General features: G+C 42.6%; 1 protein-coding gene across 3 annotated transcripts in view; it reads right to left on the reverse strand.

Moving 5' to 3' along the window:
- Positions 1 to 18,912, reverse strand: part of lrp4 (low density lipoprotein receptor-related protein 4) — a 353,204-nt gene that overhangs the window by 103,873 nt on the left and 230,419 nt on the right. Inside the window, exon 1 of one of the 3 annotated variants that reach the window (XM_034195495.1) lies at positions 647 to 780. The exons of the other annotated variants lie outside the window; for them this stretch is intronic. The gene's annotated coding sequence lies outside the window, so the exon portion shown is untranslated. Of the gene's footprint in view, positions 1 to 646; positions 781 to 18,912 lie in introns of those variants that run through there. 3 annotated transcript variants of the gene reach the window in all.

Here is an 18,912-nt window from a genome sequence, read left to right on the forward strand (position 1 = left end):
GGTAGTTGTCATAATGGCTGGTGGGAAAAACATCATCAGAGCGGGATCCTGACAGTCGTGTTTGGTAATCAGCTTCAGTCAGGCAAGACAAGGTTTTATCACAATACAGAACAGTAGCATAGAGAATCCCACATCACTATTAAGACTTTGGTTTTATCACTCGAATTTCATCCTGTAAAAACTTTGTGCAAAGAGGCTCTTGTTCACATTCAGTATCTCAAACTCAATTACAACCCTGGTGACTCGTATCACGCGCTCATGATCTTGCAACAAAGCCACTATCTATTTTTGTTCTTCCTTAACTCTGAAAAACCCTTGAGCATGTGAAAAAAGCACTGCGATAATGTCAGTGCACAAAGCAGCACAAAGTGGTATCACACTCATCTAAAGGAGTCCATAAGAACCACACAAGCATGCTGTCATCAACATAGATCAAATAAAAAATAAAGCAACAGCAATTAATTGGTAAATAAAATTCTGCTGAAATGTTTCTGACTATGTGACACACTCCAGTCCAGATCCACCTGTCTCAGCTCAATGTCCCAGCTTTTGCTCAGAATCTAAATTTGTGAACGCACTGATGGTTACGGCTCTTGAGACTTTTCAGTGAGCGATGGCACGCTGATGTCAACGTGTGTTTACCCACCACACTGCTCATCACTGTTGTCACCGCAATCGTTATCGCCGTCGCAGTGCCACAGGCTGCGAATACAGTAGCCATTCTGACAGTGAAACTCGTCCTCTTCACATTCCCGAGGAGCTGCGCAGAAGAAACACAGAGATGGAGGGATTTCAGAGGAGAGATAATGAGAAGACAGAGTTACGATTAGAGAGCATTCACCAATGTGATAAGAGGCATACAGTCCCCCTGAACCCCGCTGACACATCTACAGCTGCACTTAAAACTGGGGACTGTTTCTTTAAACAAAATTCAGAGCAACAAGCATTTCAAGTTTTTTATTTATTTATTTTTTGCCTTGCTATACCCAGGCTGATCCCACCTGAGGCCACAGAGCACCAAAACTGCAATTCTGGCTGACATACCCACTCCACAGTTAGGTGGAACCATAGTGTGTGTGTGTGTGTGTGTGTGTATAGGTTTGCTGTAGTGACCCAGAACAGCCGATATGAAGTCAGTGTCTGGGCCACAGACTGGGTGTCGCCATGTTGACAGCAGGTGCTGCGCCGATTCACGATGATCTCATTTATGCATAAATGGGTGGGGCGCGGTTGGCTCAGTGTGTGATGAAAGAAGCCTGAACACACCCCTCTCTTCCAGTCTGACCATCAAAAATAAAAGGCTAACCTCGGTTGTGGTCTTTATTGTAAGTCCCTTTGGATGCTCCCTTGTTTGCACTCAGTTTTATGCAGGATGACCTTCTTGACGCAACTCCACATTACATGGAGAAATGGGGCACGGAAGTGCGGTCTGAACCGGGAACCTTCCGGACTGACCTGAAGCACACTAACCACTTGGCCACCTCCCCTGTGGTCTTTATTAAATTATATTTTTTAGGACTGTGCTGCAGTTCTAAGGATTTGCTTTGGTGCAGTTATTAAAAGTTATGAGCCGCTTATTTTCTTAGTAATTGTGCATTAACTGAGTTTAACAGATCAGGCCATTGATAGCTGTTAAAAGTACTACCGCCATTAGCATACAAATGTGATGCAAGTTTCATTGAATGTGAATATTGCAGCACAAACATCTTAGAAGAATCATTAAGATGTTTCACCGCACAACAAGCCATATTATTCCATGCCTCTGAGCTAAAGTAGAGAAGCTTGAATCTTCAACTGGACTGGGTTCTTCTCTACAAGAGTCAAGACAGAAGTCAGACTTCCAGAGCAAGAATTTTAGCTGAGGAAGCTTCTGCGATTTAAAGAGAAACGTCCTCACGTCAAGCAACCCAGTCCAGTCGAAGATTCAAGCTTCTCTACTATGGAAACCACCTGGACAACAGATATCGGGTGATATGTATTTGTGTGAGGGAGGATGTGACCTAAAGTGAGCAACACCATATCAAGGTGTGCGTAATTATTAGGCAGCTTCTTTACCTCTGGCAACATGGGACAAAATAAATAATAAATAAATAAAAGAAAAACAAACACACACAAAAACAACAAAACAAAAAAATCCAAACATTTAACAGACTTTAAAAAGTGTAAAACATACATACATTCTTGAAATGGCTAAGCTATTGAGGTGTGATCACCAAGTAATCAAATAGTTTGTTGCAAATAGTCAACAGGGTCACAAGACATGTATAGAAGAAAAGATGCAGTTTAACTGCAAAATACTTGAGAAAAATTAAATGGAGTGGTGCAGTGGCTCAGTGGTTAACACCGTACAACAAAGAAGATCCTGGGATCATTTCCACTCGGTGCTTTCCGTGTGTTTGTGTGAGTTCCCTCTGGGTGTTCCGGTTTCCTCCCACTTTCAAAGACAAGCAGGTTAGGTGAACTGGAAACTCTAAATTGAAAATAGGTGTGCATGTGAAAGTGAATGAGTTGTCTGGGTACCTGCAGCGTTGCAACAGACTGGTGTCCTGTCCAAGGTGTACCTGCCTCACACCCAGTGACTACTGGGATGGGCTCCAACTCCCCCATGACCCTTAATTGGACTAAGCGGGAATATGAATTCAACAAATAATGAAAGATGAATTAAATGTGATGCCACCAGAAACCCATTATCCTGGAATGATCAGATGTACAAGGGGTTCAGTACTCAGAGACATGGCCAAGGTAAGGAAGGCTGAACCACAACCAAAACTGAACCAGCTGAAGCATTATGACTGGCCCAAGACATATCTGAAGTCAAATTTTCAAAGGTTTTATGGGCACATGAAATGAGAGCCACTCTTGGATCAGACTGATGGAGCAAGATGGAGGAAGGGTCCTGATATAGCTGGTAACATAAAAGATGAGCTTTTTCAGGTTGAAGATGAACTAAAACAAACTTCCAAACCTACTGCCAGGTTTAGAAGATACTTTCTCCAAGCAGTAGTGCAGGAAAAAGTCTGCATCATTCAAGAAGGCCATGAGTTTTATGCAGAACAGTGCTCCATCACGTGCATCCAAGTAGTCCACTGCGTGGCAAGCCACCAAAGTTCTTGACAGTGACAGAATGATGGCATGGCCCACTTCCTCACCTGACCTAAACCTCATTAAGAACTTGTTGGCGCTTCTTAAATGTGAGGTTTACAGCGAAGGAAAACAATTCACCTCTTTGAACAGCATTTTGAGGCTGTAGTTACAGCTGCACGAAAAGTTGATCATCAAAATGAAAAGAATCTGACAGACTCCATGCATGGATGGCTGATGGAAATTATTGAGGAGGGTGGGGGAAAGGGGGCGGCTACATGGGGTCACAGACTATTTTGAAATGTCAAAAGTGTTTGATAATTTTGAGTTGTCTGTTATCTGTTCTTACTCCAATAAATGAAAATAAAGACAGACAAGAAAATCTTTAGTTTTCCCATTTAGTTGCTTTATAATTCTGCACATTCATAGTTGCAGAAAAACTATGCAGACATATGTTCTCCTGAGAAAACCCAAACTAACTTCATTTGTTAAACCTTCAGGTTTGTCAACATGTTGGAAACCGAGCACTGTAGTTGTTCAACAATAAAATTCATTCTCAGGAACACAACTTGCCTAATAATGATGCATGCTGTGTATTTAACTGTCGTTTTGGTTTTTGCTTTTTTCTTTAATCATGCGGTTCGCCAAATAGGGAATGTGACATTTATCACGTTTGGATGGCAGATCAGACGAGAAGAAGAAGAAATAAAAGGCTGAGCAACAGAACTGTAATAATGGAATGTTTTCTTCAGGATGATTCTGAAGATCGCGGTGCGAAAGCAGACTGTGCTGACATTTTAATCAGTTGTGATATAAAATCATCACATCACAGAACCCCAACCTGAATTAAACTGGTCAACTTGCATACATATTATTGAGAAATGTAATTATTAAATAAAATACCAGATAGTCCATCTGATATCAGTAACTTTCACACTTGCTTAATTGACAACACAGCAATGACAGATCTGTTATATTCCTGTTAAGGGAGAGAAAGAAACTACTCCAGAAAATAACCCTCATTTTTACAAAATCAAAAAGTTTTTTTCCCTCCTTTGAGAGTGGTGGTGTTCCTGATTATGTAAACAAATTCCTTCCCAAGCCTGGTGGTATCATGCATTCAAAAAATATTGTTTCAAAAATAATCTGTAAATAAATTACAGGTTATTCAAAATAGGGCTGCTCATATAGCACTTAAATGCAGTTATAGGACTAACATTATTACAATGCACAAAAGTTTAAACTGGCTGTTAGTCAAAGACAGACTTTTACATCCACTGATTATTTTTACTGGAAAGATTAATGTCACTAAGTTACCTCATATTTTGTTTAGGAATTTCTTTCAGTTCAGAAAATCATAGATACATAACCAGACATGCTGTGTTGGGAAATTTTACATTACCTGTGGCCAGGACTAATGCCATATAGAACACTGACATATTTAGGGGTATGAAGGAATGGAATTTATTACCTGAATGCATTAAACTTATTTGAAATTAATGTTCTTTTAAGGAACTTTTAAAGCAGTATTTACTGACATAACTAGCAATCTGGGTTTAATGTTTTGATCATTTACAGACAAGTTTTTCATGTATATGGATTGACTAGATGTGATGATAAATTTGACTGGAAGTTGATTGGTTTTGTTTTATTTTTTCCTTTGTTATTTTTTTTATAATTTTTTTATATTTTTGAATGCATTTTTGATTATTGTATATTGTGGTTGTTGTTTTGCTGCAGCTAATGGGGATCCTAATAAATAAACAAACAGGGATGATTAAACTGGAAACGGAGTCGAAAAGACATTTTTAAGTTATGAAATCAGACATAAGTCAGTCTCAGCAGGGAACTTTAAGCACGGGGAAACAGACTGGTTCAGTTTGAAGAATTTCTCAAATGGTGTCCACTTGGATGTGCCTTACAGTTTCTGAAAAAATTTTGATCAAGCAAAGCGCCAGTCTCTCAGGAAGTTCTCAGACAAAGGAATTTCGACGGGAGGGGTGGACCAGTGCTCACTCAAAGCCTGCCCACAGTGAATGACGCAACCGACAGGCGTGAAAAAACTCACGCATGCGCACAAGGGTTCAAGCTTGTCTGATGTAATCGCATGTGATTCAAATCCATATAGTTTTTGAAAAAATAAAAACGGTTTCTTTTCTAATAGACCTCGTACATATAACATATAAAATATTCATATTCTACTTGTAATTCCCCCTACCTCCAACATTTTGTTTAAAAATTATACACATATTTGATATACCTCTGTAAAATTTTTAGCATTTCATTTAAGTACTAAATGTAATAATGGCATGTAAACAAAAAGATGGTACAATTAAATTTCTTAATTGTTAATTTACAACTGCATTTAAAAATATTACAAATAATTACCTGGCTAGTACCCTGTCTCACATCCTAGCCCCCCCCCCACCACTGATTGGAATAAGCAGGTCTAGAAAGTGAAGGAATGCTCAAACTGAAAGAGCTCACTCATAAAGAGAGGGAATGTTCATATGCTCTTGAGTAAAAAGAGGGAATAACTTTGTTCGCACTATATGGGAGGGCCAGAAAAGCAAGGAGGAGGATGGCTTGGCTAATGTAAGGTTAACTGTAATGTTTTAAAAATGTATAAATCAATTCAAAAGTTTATTTACATTTTGTGAGCTAATCATAATACATTCAGCTCAGCTTTGATATTTTTGTCTGTTCAGTGGTGACAAGAAGCAGTTTGAGTTCTTTGTGCCTCATAGAGTAACAATAATTAGGCCATTACCTTCTGCTTGCTAATGTGGTGTTTGAGTTATAAATAATGTATCCATTAAAATCTTTTTGTTTCTTGTTGCATGAAGCAGTAGCACCACATTTCAAAAATAAATGCAAGTTATCGGCAGAAGAAACCTATGTTTCTTTCCTTTTCATGATTCATTTTTGGACAAATCCAGCTAATACCTAAGTGCAACGTATAGTCCGACAAATACGGTACATGGTCATAGACAGGCGTTTTATCCAACTTTCTGCTATAACGCAATGGAACAAACTAATTTCCTGACATCGCGACTCGACACTAAATATAGTTGATCTGTACACATTAGTACCTTGGAGCTTGTTGGCAGCCCTTTAAGTACATTTTTGGATTAGCTGAAGAAACCACAAGTAGTAGCTGGATGGAGCCAAAGTGTATTAAAGCAGCTCTAACACACTGTGAAAGGTTTTCACAACATGAAACAAGTGCGGCATGAGCCGTTAAAAGTCCCTTCACTTATGAAAACTCAAATTTCTTTTGTGGGCCTGACACCACACGTACATTCAAAATCCACAAACCATGCAGCTAGTATTTGACACACACACACACACACACACACACACACACACACACACACACACACACACACACACACACACACACACACACATATACATATACACAGAACAAAATATAAATGCAACACTTTTGGTTTTGCTCCCATTTGTATGAGATGAACTCAAAGATCTTTTTCCACATACACAATATGCCATATCAAGATGCTGATTAGACACCATGATTAGTGCACAGGTGTGCCTTAGACTGCCCACAATAAAAGGCCACTCTGAAAGGTGCAGTTTTATCACACAGCACAATGCCACAGATGTCGCAAGATTTGAGGGAGCGTGCAATTGGCATGCTGACAGCACGAATGTCAACCAGAGCTGTTGCATGTGTATTGAATGTTCATTTCTCTACCATAAGCCCGTCTCCAAAGGCGTTTCAGAGAATTTGGCAGTACATCCAACCAGCCTCACAACCGCAGACCACGTGTAACCACACCAGCCCAGGAACCACCACATCCAGCATGTTCACCGATTGTTTCAGCAGCCTGAAACAATCGGTTTGCATAACCAAAGAATTTCTGCACAAACTGTCAGAAACCGTCTCAGGGAAGCTCATCTGCATGTTCGTCGTCCTCATCGGGGTCTCGACCTGACTCCAGTTGGTCGTCGTAAACGACTTGAGTGGGCAAATGTTCACATTCGCTGGCGTTTGGCACGTTGGAGAGGTGTTCTCTTCACGGATGAATCCCAGTTCCACACTGTTCAGGGCAGATGGCAGACAGCGTGTGTGGTGTCGTGTGGGTGAGCGGTTTTCTGATGTCAGTGTTGTGGATCGAGGGCCCATGGTGGCGGTGGGGTTACGGTATGGGCAGGCGTCTGTTATGGACGAAGAACACAGGTGCATTTTATTGATGGCATTTTGAATGCACAGAGATACTGTGACGAGATCCTGAGGCCCATTGTTGTGCCATACATCCAAGAACATCACCCCATGTTGCAGCAGGATAATGCACGGCCCCATGTTGCAAGGATCTGTACACAATTCTTGGAAGCTGAAAATGTCCCAGTTCTTGCATGGCCGGCATACTCACCGGACATGTCACCCACATAGCATGTTTGGGATGCTCTGGACCGGCGTATACGACAGCGTGTACCAGTTCCTGCCAATATCCAGCAACTTCGCACAGCCATTGAAGAGGAGGGACCAACATTCCACAGGCCACAATTGACAACCTGATCAACTCTATGCGAAGGAGATGTGTTGCACTGCATGAGGCAAATGGTGGTCACACCAGATCCTGACTGGTATCCCCCCCCCCAATAAAACAAAACTGCACCTTTCAGAGTGGCCTTTTATTGTGGGACAGTCTAAGGCACACCTGTGCACTAATCATGGTGTCTAATCAGCATCTTGATATGGCACACCTGTGAGGTGGGAGGATTATCTCAGCAAAGGAGAAGTGCTCACTATCACAGATTTAGACTGGTTTGTGAACAATATTTGAGGGAAATGGTGATATTGTGTATGTGGAAAACAGTTTTAGATCTTTGAGTTCATCTCATACAAATGGGAGAAAAACCAAAAGTGTTGTGTTTATATTTTTGTTGAGTGTATATATATATATACATATATACACATACACACACACACTCACTCTAACATGTTGCCCGTCAGGATCCACAGGGTCTAGCTTGAGTAGTGTTTATAAAATAGGTATCTGACATTTTTCAAGGGTGGTAATAAATTAAGTAAGCTTGTATAAATAGTCAGAATGGCTTGCAAGTCCAGAATGTTTTTAGAACCTTAGACCTCAACAACTTTTAGAAGAGGAAGTCAACTTTAATTAGATGTTTAGATAATTTTATTGTCATTACAACAAGTGCAATGTAATTTCTCCCAACCAATCACCTCAGACACAAAACACAATTAATCCACAATTATTACAAGTTGAATGTAATAATGGCAAACGTCAGAATTAGAACACCCATACATATACATTTGATCGTTTATGTATGCTAACCTTTAAGACAGTCCATCATCCAAATTGAGGCAATATGAATGTTGGGCGAGAGCGCAGCAGTGTCCCACGCAGCTGTGAGCTTGGGGTGAGTGGCAGGGGGGGGGGGGGGGGGGGGGAGGGGCATGCGTCGTTGTTTGCAGATGAGATGAGTTCAGTCAGATGAGTTTGTATCAGTTACTGTCAGTGTTTGCATAATATCTGGAGTTGCAGAAGATAAGAAAGCAGCCAAATGGATCACCAAGGCCGTAGAAGAAATTCCTGTTTCCCATTTCCTGTTAATTATGTAATTTTTAATGTTAATTTACCGTTCTTGTTATAATATTCCCACTATTATTATCATTATTACTGCCAGTATTATGATTATATTTGATTTTTACTTCTATTTTGTCATTTGATTGTTAAATGGACCACAACAAAATAAGTGGTTTTTTTTTCTTGTGTCAGCCATGTATTTTTAACATATTTACAATTATATTATGTACTTACATTGAACCTTAGTAAACAAAATCTCTCTCTCTCTCTCACGCACGCACGCTTTTAATATAAAGATGATTTACTGCCACCTGCTGGAATGGCATGTTCATCCAGAATGTAATTAGCAATGTTAGCTAATATCCTTAGTTTCTCAAAAAATATTAGTCCTATCAATGTTCCATTTTGGTGCCATTCTTCCATGACCCAAAATACATAACCACACAAAATGGCAAACTTCGACTATCCCAGTTGTTCACATGCACACACGCTTTTTGTTTTTTTTTCTGCATTCTGCTGCAAGCAGATGCATTTCATTTTTTCCACACCCACAAACAGAGACGGTGACGGAAGACATCATAAGCAATACTCTTTTCACTCATGGTAATGACAACATGACACTTAAGTAAACTGACCTAAACCAATTCAACTACAAAAACACAATAAATCAATAACACTAACAACACTTAAACTAACATGAATCACAATAACATTTAAAACCCCAAACTCCCATGGTGCATTGTAGCACAATGTCCATTGTTTACTGTTAGCTAAATGGCTAATTTCTATTAGTCCTATCAACTTTCCGTTTTGTTCATCCTTGACCCAAAATACATAAGCATAACAAACGCCAAATGTCAGCTCTCCCCAGTTTGAGTGACTGAAGCCACACACAGTCACATACGCACATATACAGAGGCCACTTTACTATTATAATATATATATATATATATATATATATATATATATATGTATATAGTTCTTACTTTTTAAAGCCTTGGTGCCAAATCAAGACCCTCTTCTATAAAACTTAAACACTTAAAGCAGCAATTAAAAAAAAAAACACGCATGTGTAGGGAGATGAGAGAGTGTCTACAAACATGACCTTGCTGTGATCAAAAGATGTTACAAAACCTTGAAGCTGTGCTTACTGAACTGCAGATAAATACATCAAAGGATGAAAACGAGTGCGTGTGTGTGTGTGTGTGTGTGTGTGTGAGAAAGAGAATGAGGGGAGCAGGATAAAAACAATGTAAAAAAGAATGCATAAAATCAAAGAAAGGTGCAACAAGGGTGACGCTGAAAGATTCGTCAGCAGCAGTCAGCATTCGCTTGTTAGAAGAAAGTGAAACATGATATTCTAAGTTAATCAGGCCCATGTCTTCACTACAGAAACAGTACAACAGACTTTCCAGTTTTCAAGTTCTGAAAGTTGATCAAGACCAGCAGCCTGCTTACAGCAGCTGTTCCTGAACTCCCGTGCAGACAACTGAATGTGAGAACAAAAAAAAGAAAAAGAAAGAAAAAAAAAAGGCTTGTGTATTGGTTAATGGAGTTAAATCTTCACCCTTTCAATTGGGTAGATCTACTCGTCAGGGTGATCCAATTTCACCATTAATATTCGCTCTGGCAATAGAGCCTCTGGCTCAGGCCATTAGATGTCATGAAAATATTTCTGGATTTAAGATGAACAATAAAATATATAAAATTGTACTTTATGCTGATGATGTGCTGTTGTGTGCTCTACTGGTGGTTGGCTCTCACTGCGGTATTGTATCACTTCCTGTTCCGGAGCACAGCGGTGTTTTGCTGTATCTGTTAGCTGTTTAATCTGCGTAGTTAGATTGATCTAGTTAACTAGATAACGATCTGTTTCACAGTGTAATCTTCACGTGCCTTAACTAAAGCACTCTCTCTGCTGAATCACCTCTAAATTATTTAAACATTCACTTTGTGTGTTTTTAGGAATCCGCTAGCTTAGCACAAGCTACTAGCTCTTAGCCGGTTTAGCATGGCGGCTTCTCCTGTTTCTCCCGCACTTCTCTGCTCTGGGTGTGAAATGTTTAGTTATTCCTCGGCCTCCTTTAGCAGTAATGGTACTTGTAATAAGTGTAGCTTATTCGTAGCTTTGGAGGCCAGGCTGGGCGAATTGGAGACTCGGCTCCGCACCTTGGAAAATCCTACAGCTAGCCAGGCCCCTGTAGTCAGTGCGGACCAAGGTAGCTTAGCCGCCGTTAGTTCCCCTCCAGCAGATCCCGAGCAGCGGGAAAACAGGCCGGCTGGGTGACTGTGAGGAGGAAGCGTAGTCCTAAACAGAAGCCCTGTGTACACCACCAACCCGTTCACATCTCTAACCGTTTTTCCCCACTCGGTGACACACCCGCCGAGGAATAAACTCTGGTTATTGGCGACTCTGTTTTGAGAAATGTGAAGTTAGCGACACCAGCAACCATAGTCAATTGTCTTCCGGGGGCCAGAGCAGGCGACACTGAAGGAAATTTGAAACTGCTGGCTAAGGCTAAGCATAAATTTGGTAAGACTGTAATTCACGTCGGCAGTAATGACACCCGGTTACGCCAATCAGAGGTCACTAAAATTAATATTGAATCGGTGTGTAACTTTGCAAAAACAATGTCGGACTCTGTAGTTTTCTCTGGGCCCCTCCCCAATCGGACTGGGAGTGACATGTTTAGCCGCATGTTCTCCCTGAATTGCTGGCTGTCTGAGTGGTGTCCAAAAAATGAGGTGGGCTTCATAGATAACTGGCAAAGCTTCTGGGGAAACCTGGTCTTGTTAGGAGAGACGGCATTCATCCCACTTTGGATGGAGCAGCTCTCATTTCTAGAAATCTGGCCAATTTATTAAACCCTCCAAACCGTGACTACCCAGGGTTGGACCAGGAAGCAGAATTGTAGTCTTACAGACCTCTCTGCAGCTTCTCTCCCCCTGCCATCCGCCCAATACCCCATCCCCGTAGAGACGGTGCCTGCTCCCAGACCACCAACAACCAGTAAAAATCTATTTAAGCATAAAAATTCAAAAAGAAAAAATAATATAGCACCTTCAACTGCACCACAGACTAAAACAGTTAAATGTGGTCTATTAAACATTAGATCTCTCTCTTCTAAGTCCCTGTTAGTAAATGATATAATAATTGATCAACATATCGATTTATTCTGCCTTACAGAAACCTGGTTACAGCAGGATGAATATGTTAGTTTAAATGAGTCAACACCCCCGAGTCACACTAACTGCCAGAACGCTCATAGCACGGGCCGAGGTGGAGGATTAGCAGCAATCTTCCACTCCAGCTTATTAATTAATCAAAAACCCAGACAGAGCTTTAATTCATTTGAAAGCTTGACTCTTAGTCCTGTCCATCCAAATTGGAAGCCCCAAAAACCAGTTTTATTGTTGTTATCTATCGTCCACCTGGTCGTTACTGTGAGTTTCTCTGTGAATTTTCGGACCTTTTGTCTGACTTAGTGCTTAGCTCAGATAAGATAATTATAGTGGGCGATTTTAACATCCACACAGATGCTGAGAATGACAGCCTCAACACTGCATTTAATCTATTGCTAGACTCGACTGGCTTTGCTCAAAATGTAAATGAGTCCACCCACCACTTTAATCCTACCTAGATCTTGTTCTGACTTATGTATGGAAATTGAAGACTTAACAGTATTCCTGAAACCCCCTTCTGTCTGATCATTTCTTAATAACATTTACATTTACTTTAATGGGCTACCCAGCAGTGGGGAATAAGTTTCATTACAGTATAAGTCTTTCGGAAAGCGCTGTAACTAGGTTTAAGGATATGATTCCTTCTTTGTTATGTTCTCCAATGCCATATACCAACACAGTGCAGAGTAGCTACCTAAACTCTGAGTGAGATAGATTATCTCGTCAATAGTTTTACATCCTCATTGAGCACAGCCTTGGATGCTGTAGCTCCTCTGAAAAAGAGAGCCTTAAATCAGAAGTGCCTGACTCCGTGGTATAACTCACAAACTCGTAGCTTAAAGCAGATAACCCGTAAGTTGGAGAGGAAATGGCGTCTCACTAATTTAGAAGATCTTCACTTAGCCTGGAAAAAGAGTCTGTTGCTCTATAAAAAAGCCCTCCGTAAAGCTAGGACATCTTACTACTCATCACTAATTGAAGAAAATAAGAACAACCCCAGGTTTCTTTTCAGCACTGTAGCCAGGCTGACAAAGAGTCAGAGCTCTATTGAGCCGAGTATTCCTTTAACTTTAACTAGGTAATGACTTCATGACTTTCTTTGCTAATAAAATTTTAACTATTAGAGAAAAAATTACTCATAACCATCCCAAAGACATATCGTTCTCTTTGGCTGCTTTCAGTGATGCCGGTGTAATCCAGCCTTGGGGGGAATTTCTTTTGTTGGTTGGATTTTGGAGTTTGGCTCCTTAGTGGTTGTTATGGTAACCTCAGGCGCGCCTGACCTCTCTTGGATATTGCAATCAGTTTACCTGGAGTAGGTGTGTGAGGTGGTGGATAAGAGGGGCTCTGTAGTGTGAGGTAAGGAGAAGCACTCCATGGAGAGAAAAGGATCCGGCGGCGGGAGGTGTAAAGAGCAGCCGGTATAAGGAGTGACTGGACAATAGGAGTCGTATTGACATTGACGTCACGAGTTCCAGCTGAATGCTCGTACCGGAGAAAACACCACAACGCGGATTATATGTGGGCGGCAGGGGAGAACCCTGCCGTGTCTGTAAGTACACTTTATGTGTTTGTGAAGTGGTGTTCCAACAAAAAGTGGAGTTTCCTTGGGGGAGGACAGTGGTCGTGCGCTCGTTGGCCTGGGTGTGTGTGTGTGTTAGGTGCACGGGAGGAGAAGTGACGGAGAGGAATGCCAGGAGGAGGGACGAGTGACGCGGAGGCGTTGCATGCAGTAGCCAGGGAGGAACCCTGCTTCGCATGAAAGACTACGTTGTGCCACGTCGGAGGAAAGGAGGACACGCCCCCTAAGCTGATAGTTGGGAAGACGTTTGCGGATTGGCGGTCGCTTGGTTGGACCTGGACTGGCTGTTCCCGCCTATTGACTGCATGGTTTTTGCGCTGGAGGTTTGTATTTTAATTACAGTTTGAGATTTTGTATTTTAATTTTTTTCTTTTTTTAGTGTTTAGTGTTTTTTTTAGTGTTTGTCAAAAATCATAATATTTTACAAAAACCCTCATTACATATTTTGGCGTCACGAACAGGATATCATTTTCTGAGAGCTGGTGTTTCTAAACAAGAGCAAATATGATGATGCCAGTGTATCCAGGTGTACCTTGGCTACCTAAATTTAAGGGGCCAGGTGATGAATTAAAGTATTGTGATTGGAAGAACAGATTAAGGGGTTTTTTGGGGTTTCAGGATTTGACAGAGGCAAGGAAAGTAAGTATTGTTTTAGGAGCACTGACTGGGGAGGATAAACGTCAAATTGCAGTTTTAGATGAAGATGAAAAAGGTAAAATCACGAGAATTTTTGCTCATTTAGATTCATTGTATGATGAACAGGTTCCCGTCCCTATTTTGAGGTCTAGTTTTTTTAGTTGTACACAGAGAGTAGATGAGTCCATACAATCGTTTATGTTGAGGTTGCGTGAATTATACAGTAAGTTGCAACATCTAGATTCTGATAGCGCCCCCTCTGAAAGTATTTTGCGAGATCAGTTGTTGTTAGGACTCCATGAAGGGCCTTTGGCCCGGGCCTTGAAGGTCTATGCTCGTCGGAACCCTGAGCTGGATTTTGCTGAGTTGCATCAGGAGGCCCTTCAGCTTGATTTAGAATATGGGGGTGTCCAACCAGATGTAACCTGTTCTTGATTGGTAAACTGCATGGTTCGGCTGGACCCCATCAGGGTTCCGACTGGAAGGAGCAGTTAAAGGGTGAGATTATGGCAGAGGTTAAGGAGCAGGTTAGGGGGTTGACACAGGATATTGTGGCGGAATTTAAACCACGAGTACAATCAGTTTCGCCTCAACCTAGGTTTTTTAGTTCAATGCGGAATCGGCGATATTCATTTAGGCGATCCCATGATTGGGATGAACGGGGTAGGCCTATTTGTTATCGTTGTAGGAAAGCAGGACATCGCTCGGTATTGTGTAGCTACAGTTGAGCCAGCTTTAAACTAGTAGACCCTGCTGCTGAGGTCCGAGCTGCGGGGTTTGCTGCTACACCACCACTGACCAGGGCCTCTGATACTCTTGTTGGCCAATGTCCTATCATAGAGTTGACTATTGAGGGAGTTCGTTTGAGTGGTCTTTTGGATACAGGTTCACAAGTTACATTAATGGCAGAGAGCCTGTTTAATACATATTTTGTACAAACTAAGCTTGGGCAGGCTCCTACGTGGTTTCGATTAAGTGCTGTTAACGGGTTAGAAATACCCTATGTTGGTTATGCTGTATTAGATTTAGAGGTTGAGGGTATCACGATCCCGGGTCGGGGAGTGGTAATTGTCAAAGATGAGAAGTGCCTGAATCCCTTGATTGTCGGAATGAATGTTATTGGAGCCTGTTGGGATACTTTGTTTAAATGTTCTAGGGAATCTGCTTTCCCACAGGCCTTTAAAAAACAGAAGGCCTGGAGGGATGCGTTTGCTGTCTGTCGTGGTGTTGGGGTTTCTTCAGTAGAGGATGGCCTGGTGGGGTATGTGAGGTTAGCCTGTAAACACAGTATTTCTGTCCCACCAAGGAGTGAGTTGATGGTGTGGGGTCGTACTAAAATGGGACCGAGGGGGGCGGATTATGGTGCTTTGATGGAGGCTATGCCTGGTTCTGGGGTTGTGGGTGTGGCAAGGGCCCTGGTGGAAGTTAAGAGGGGAAGAGTCCCGGTCCGTGTGTGTAACCCACATCCGTATAGTGTTTCTATAGGCCGTTTTTACAAACTAGGTCGGCTTTATTGTATTGAGGATTCTGATGTGTGTGGCTCTAATGATGTGACTCTGTCACTTGGGGAGGATGGTGTTGTTCAGGTCTCGTTAGTGGATGCTGCAGTTACTGGGGTTAGTCTAGAATTGCTTGCAGCGGGTGGTATGGTCGAGAATTGTTCAGATTTGTCTGAGCAACAGCAAGGAGAATTGCAGGTTCTGCTGCAAAAATGGGAGAAGGTGTTTGCCCATCATGAAGAGGATTTCGGGCGGACAAATGTGGTGCAGCATAGAATCCCTACGGGGGATGCTGCTCCTATTCGGGAGAGATACCGTCCGATTCCACCTATGTTATATAAAGAGGTGAAGACTCTCCTCTCAGGTATGCTCGATAGGGGAGTGATAAGGGAGAGCAGCAGTCCTTGGGCTGCCCCTATAGTTCTTGTGCGTAAAAAGGATGGTAGTTGGCGTTTTTGTGTAGATTATAGGAAGTTGAATGCAGTTACGCACAAGGACGCATTCCCCTTGCCTCGTATCGAAGAGACATTGACTGGCCTTAGTCAGTCAGAATGGTTCTCGACCTTGGACCTTGCCAGTGGCTACTGGCAGGTTGAAATGCATCCCGATGATCGGGAAAAGACTGCTTTTACCACTCCGCTGGTCTTATATGAGTTTGAGCGAATGCCTTTTGGACTGTGTAATGCGCCTGCAACTTTTCAACGGTTGATGCAGCAGTGTTTAAATGGACAGATGGTGGAATCGTTATTGGTGTATTTGGATGACATCATTATATATTCTGCTAATTTTTCCTCCCATCTTCAGCACCTGGATCGGGTGTTTGAGCGGTTGTGGCGTTATGGTTTGAAATTGCGCCCAGACAAGTGTAGGCTGTTGCAGCGAGAGGTAACATTCCTGGGACATGTGGTGGATCGATATGGGGTGAGACCTGATCCGGAAAAGTTCGTGCTGTTCTGGATTGGCCTGTTCCGACTACTATTAAGTAGGTCAGGGCATTTTTAGGGTTAGCTGGATACTATAGGTGATTTGTTGCGGGGTTTGCTAAATTAGCTCGGCCCCTGAATAGGCTTTTGACAGGTATTCCTGTGGATAAGAAGTCACAGTCCAAGAAGGTAAATTGGACTACGGCGTGTCAAGCCTCGTTTGATGTCCTTAAAAAGGCTTTAACGCAGGCTCCTGTTCTGGCATATGCTCATTATGATAAGCCTTTTATCTTGTATACTGATGCTAGTAACCAGGGACTTGGTGCTGTTTTGTCTCAGGTTCAGGATGGCCAGGAACGTGTTGCAGCGTATGCTAGTAGGAGTTTGCCATGAGGAGTATCGTCAGATTGTATGTCCGGGTTGCCGTTGTGAGGAAGTTTGGCAGAAGATTCACGAGGCTGGGGCTCACCTCGGCGTGGATAAGATCCTTGTTCAGCTTCGCCAAAAGTTTTATTGGCCTGATATGGAAAGGGAGGTACGGGCATTTCATGAGAAGTGTGTTGTGTGTAGTCTCCAAAAGAGCCGTGTTGAGTCCAGAGCCCCACTCAATTCAATTGGAGCCACCTACCCATTGGAGGTTATTGGGTTGGATTTTTTAACCCTTGGCCGACCAACAGATACATATCAAAATTTTTTGGTTGCACCTGATCAATTTACCCGTTTTGCATGGGCAGTTCCCACTTTAGATCAGTCTGCACAAATGACGGTTAAAATGCTTTGGTGGTCCGAATTTTGAGTCGTCTTTAATGCAGCAACTCTGTGAGTTGTATGGGATAGGTAAAAGCAGGACAACATCGTATCACCCCGCGGGTAATGGTGGTGTAGAGCGTTTCAATCAAACGTTGTTGAATATGCTCCGTTCATTGGAAGAGGAGAGACAGCGTAGTTGGCAAAATTACATTCCAGAGTTGGTTCATGCTTATAATAATACAGTGCATAGTGCGACGGGTTATGCCCCTTCGTTTTTGATGTTTGGCAGACATTTACGACTTCCTGTGGATGTGGGTCTTGGGTTAAGTTCTGAGCAGTTATCGTTTGATTTGACAGGGTGGGTGAAAGATCATCACTGCAAACTTGCATTGGCCTACAATATTGCACATCAGAAAGCAGCTACTGTGGCCTCTCAGCGTAAATGTCAATTTGATAAAAATGCTAAAGCCTTGCCTCTGGTACCTGGGTAGCGTGTGTGGATACGGAATAGACGTCGTGAGGGGAGGGGTAAGTTAAGTACCTGGTAGGACCCTGAACCCTATGTAATTTTGGACTGTGTAGGGAATACTGGGGTTGTATATAGAGTGTGTCCAGAGAAAGGGGGGCGCGAGCAGACTGTGCACAGGAATGCTTTAAAAGTGTGCATCGCACCCCAGGTTGAGCCTGGGTCACCGGCTAGAGGATGGACCCCCCAGGTTTCGGGATATGAAATTCCTGTTTGGTATGGGTTCTTCCCAGCTGTACCTGAGCAGCAGCCGTTGGATGCCCCCCAGGATGTGCCTCGTTGCTCCACTCGTGTAAATTTTGGCCGACCGCCAGCCCGTTATCCTGATTAGTCTCTTGTGTGTGTTGCAGGGACTGGCAACGATAAAGTGTGGGGGGACGTAATCCAGCCTTGGGGGGAATTTCTTTTGTTGGTTGGATTTTGGAGTTTGGCTCCTTAGTGGTTGTTATGGTAACCTCAGGCGCACGTGACCTCTCTTGGATAATTGCAATCAGTTTACCTGGAGTGGGTGTGTGAGGTGGTGGATAAGAGGGGCTCTGTAGTGTGAGGTAAGGAGAAGCACTCTATGGAGAGAAAAGGATCCGGCGGTGGGAGGTGTAAAGAGCAGCCGGTATAAGTAGTGACTGGACAATAGGAGTTGTATTGACATTGACGTCACGAGTTCCAGCTGAATGCTCGTACCGGAGAAAACACCACAACACGGATTATATGTGGCGGCAGGGGAGAACCCTGCCGTGTCTGTAAGTACTCTTTATGTGTTTGTGAAGTGGTGTTTCCAACAAAAAGTGGAGTTTCCTCGGGGGAGGACAGTGGTCGTGCGCTCGTTGGCCTGGGTGTGTGTGTGTATGTTAGGTGCACGGGAGGAGAAGTGACGGAGAGGAACGCCAGGAGGAGGGACGAGTGACGCGGAGGCGTTGCATGCAGTAGCCGGGGAGGAACCCTGCTTCGCATGAAAGACTACGTTGTGCCACGTCGGAGGAAAAGAGGACACGCCCCCTAAGCTGATAGTTGGGAAGACGTTTGCGGATTGGCGGACGCTTGGTTGGACCTGGACTGGCTGTTCCCGCCTATTGACTGCATGGTTTTTGTGCTGGAGGTTTTGTATTTTAGTTAGAGTTTGAGATTTTGTATTTTAATTTTTTTTCTTTTTTTA

The sequence above is a fragment of the Thalassophryne amazonica genome, chromosome 2, assembly GCF_902500255.1.
Source record: "Thalassophryne amazonica chromosome 2, fThaAma1.1, whole genome shotgun sequence".
Taxonomy (NCBI): domain Eukaryota; kingdom Metazoa; phylum Chordata; class Actinopteri; order Batrachoidiformes; family Batrachoididae; genus Thalassophryne; species Thalassophryne amazonica.